At 47.1% G+C, this 3,306-nt stretch overlaps 1 long non-coding RNA gene across 1 annotated transcript; it reads right to left on the reverse strand.

Moving 5' to 3' along the window:
- Positions 1-1,986: 1,986 nt before the first annotated feature.
- Positions 1,987-3,306, reverse strand: LOC144135734 (uncharacterized). Its single transcript, XR_013315553.1, has 2 exons — positions 3,167-3,306; positions 1,987-2,369 (listed from the first exon to the last, which is right to left on the reverse strand). It is a non-coding gene; the product is annotated as an uncharacterized LOC144135734 (long non-coding RNA).

A 3,306-nucleotide genomic window follows, 5' to 3' on the forward strand; every position in this document is an offset into this window, starting at 1 on the left:
CGCGTAGTGGCCCACCAGTTGGCTACCCTTAAACGTTATTGGGTGCAGCGCGACCGCCCCCCCCCCCCCCCCTCCCCTCCGCTTTGAGTTTCCGGCGAAGCGAACTTATTGGAAGCGACAATAGATTGCAGTAGCAACCTGATATGTGTGTTTTTCGCGGGCTCTTTCAAAACCTCCTCTCTCAGGATTTCATCGCACCACTCAGTATTCGTGCCGCATAGCATCATACACGACGTGTCCCACCGGTAACACACGACGCAGAGAACGTTCTCGGCCGGCACGGCCGTGATACGATGAAGCGAAAAAAAAAAAAGAGGTAGTGGATTTGAGCAGTCAGGCCAAATGCCAAATTGGTGCGCTAGGAGTTCGATTTTCCCTTCGGTACTGGTGTTCAGAACCAGTGTTCCCGGATGGCAGTTGTTCGGACAGCGATAATGGGTTAATGACCATATATGCGGAATTGACATTCTCTCAATTCATAGATCCCTGTGAATCTCCCTACCACTCCTGGCGCAGTGGTGCAGCGGTCAAGTTAAGATGCGCCACTGCTGTTCTACTTCTATGGCAGGCGCTGTTATCGGTGGACATGCTGATATATATATATATATATATATATATATATATATATATATATATATATATATATATATATATATATATATATATATATATATATATTAAGGAAGCCAACAGTCACGGAAACCAAGGGCATAGGGGAATGTTTTTAATCTTTTTTTATTTGTAGTGCCAATCAATCGTTTTAAATAAAATTATAAAGCAGCAGAAAAAACAACCATGCCGCCGGTGGGATCCGAACCCACGACCTCTGAATATCGCGTCCGGTGCTCTTACCAACTGAGCTACGGCGACGGCTGTCCAATCTGCTGCTTTCGTGGGTATTTATGTTTACTGCGTGTAAGCGAACCTTGAGAGTGTTCACCAGCGCCACCCTCGACCGTAGCGGTGGACGTAGCACGTCCTGTTATACCGCGAGTGTGACGTGGAACGTCATCTAACGCCGAGGGCGGAAACTGTGCGAGAGCCCTCTTATACTACCTATGGCAACAAGACTGCCAGAACCGAGACCCCCGTTAAGCTATTAGCAGACAAGGTTAAGATGACGTTCCACGTCACACTCGCGGTATAACAGAACGTGCTACGTCCACCGCTACGGTCGAGGGTGGCGCTGGTGAACACTCTCAAGGTTCGCTTACACGCAGTAAACATAAATACCCACGAAAGCAGCAGATTGGACAGCCGTCGCCGTAGCTCAGTTAGTAAGAGCACCGGGTTCGTCGTGGGTTCGGATCCCACCGGCGGCATGGTTGTTTTTTCTGCTGCTTTATAAGTAATTTTATTTAAACCGATTGATTGGCACTACAAATAAAAAAAAGATTAAAAACATTCCCCTATGCCCCTTGGTTTCCGTGACTGTTGGCTTCCTTAATATGTTTGTCAAACGAGCCCCTCATTTCCTTAACCTTGTCTGCTAATATATATATACAGGACGTGCTACGTCCGCCGCTATGGACGAGGGTGGCGCTGGTGAACACTCTCAAGGTGCGCTTACATCCAATAAAACATAACCCACGAGAGCAGCAGATTGTACAGCCGTCGCCGTAGCTCAGTTGGTAAGAGCACCGGACGCGATATTCGGAGGTCGTGGTTTCGGATCTACCGGAGGCATGGTTGTTTTTTCTGTTGCTTTATAAGTAATTTTCTTTAAGCGATAGATTAATCGAAGTATTATTATCCCACTGATGAGCACTACACATTAAAAAAATATTAAACATTCCCCTATGCACCTTAGTTTCCGTGACTGTTGGCTCCCTTCCTCCCTTCATAAGTTGTCAAAACGAATATATATATATATATATATATATATATATATATATATATATATATATATATATATATATATATATATATATATATATATATATATATATATATATATATATATAAACGTGATACAGATGACACATGGGGAAAAAAGTAACGATCTTTATTCTAACGTTGTACCGGATCCATCCGATCTTCACCCCCTGCTTATATATATGGTGGTGGGCAGGTCGTCCACCATCCGGTAGCTGAGCAGCCTGCTACAAAACCGGCTTCAGACAGACAAACCGACAAACGCACAGCGGCTAAATGCGGGGAACGCCCACTATAAGTGCTAGCGCACTAAAAAAATCGAGGGACAGCGGTTCTCTGTACAGTGATACTGTTATCCTTGGCTCCAGCGATAGCACTCCACCGGCTTTCCAGGGGGCTTTCCTTCCGTTCGCTGCGGTCATTTCTCTCCTTCTCTCTCGGATATCTGTTCAAGCGGCTCAGGCCTGCCCGGAGATAACAACGTGATGGACACGCTGGTAGGGGGGAAAAAGAAAAAGAAAACACACGCGCGACACCCGCTTAGTCGTGCAATTTGGTTCACACGCAGATCAGGTAGCTTCGTATGGACAGGGCGGCTATACTATAAGCCAAACGCCGAACCGACGCGAGCCGGGGGTGCGTTGCGGGGAAGATTAGTCGGCGTGCTCATTACCTTCAGATTTCATGCAAGGATAATTGCTCTAAAAAGGGAATGCTCTCGGGCATGCGTGTGTGTGGGCGGCTGCAGGCTCCTGCAGCGCGCCGCCTAGTTGGTGGGAGCCCGGGCCGGCAGGGGGGGACTCTGCTCTTTGTTAAGCCGCCTTTAATTACTTCGCAAAGTTGGGACATTTTAAATCAGTTCATTGACTCGGGAGCCCTTAATTTAGCTCCTCTCCGCCGGGCCCCGCTCTCCAGCGTGTATGTATATATGCATATATTTGGTGCTTACAGGAATCGAGCATTTCTTCTCGCAATATTCGCCGCGCATGCAAATTAAATGAATGCAATTAAGAGCTTTGTGCCCCGGTAGATTTTTGTGTTGTGTGCTTGCGAAAAAGAGGCGTTCATTGCCGAATTTTGCTCTGTATATGAGCGCATTAATCGACATCCTTTTCACTCAAGTTGCATGAATTCGCATTTTCCTTACTCGTATAGGCTGGACGCGATGCCTGCAGATTGGTCGTATTCGCCTTAAAGTTAAAGCTAAACGATAGCGTGATTTTGCTACCATGCGGATCCTTGAGTTGGCTGGTCGTCATTCATTTCAAGGAGACACCGACACGCCACTTACCGTTGGTCTTGTTGAGACGCCTGAGCAAAATAGGTGCCGATTCCTTGGCTGACTTCACAACTGTCCCGCGCTTATCGGACACGTGTGTCTAAGATAGCGGCCACTTTGGCTGCGTCGCCAGCCTCCCGTGGGTACGTTTC

Source organism: Amblyomma americanum, chromosome 1, assembly GCF_052857255.1.
Source record: "Amblyomma americanum isolate KBUSLIRL-KWMA chromosome 1, ASM5285725v1, whole genome shotgun sequence".
In the NCBI taxonomy this organism is placed as follows: Eukaryota; Metazoa; Arthropoda; class Arachnida; order Ixodida; family Ixodidae; genus Amblyomma; species Amblyomma americanum.